Below are 351 nucleotides of genomic sequence, written 5' to 3'. Positions count from 1 at the left end.
GTATCTCTTTTATCCTCAATTATGATTTGGAGCACTTATATCATACTCCCATGGAAGCATATTGTAAATTTATTTGTTTTAGGAGGCCTACTTAGAAGTATTTCCCTAATCTAAATTTTCATATCCACTTTAAAATAATTATATCAAAATTTTAAAAAGAAAAAACTACATCTTTCCAAATACTTGGATCTGATCATCTAAAAGTCAAAGGAAATCCACTCAATTTTAAGATAATATTTTTTCATGGATACATAAAACCTATCTTTTCTTTATTTATTTATTTTCTTTTTCTCTCGATTGCTACATCGAGTAGGCTACATCACCAAGATTCAGGTCTACTATGAAGATATA

This window comes from Amborella trichopoda, chromosome 10, assembly GCF_054954075.1.
Source record: "Amborella trichopoda isolate Santa Cruz 75 chromosome 10, AtrichopodaSantaCruz75HAP2 v2.0, whole genome shotgun sequence".
Lineage (NCBI taxonomy): Eukaryota > Viridiplantae > Streptophyta > Magnoliopsida > Amborellales > Amborellaceae > Amborella > Amborella trichopoda.
The sequence above is the reverse complement of the archived record's forward strand: the minus strand, read 5'-3'. Positions refer to the sequence as shown.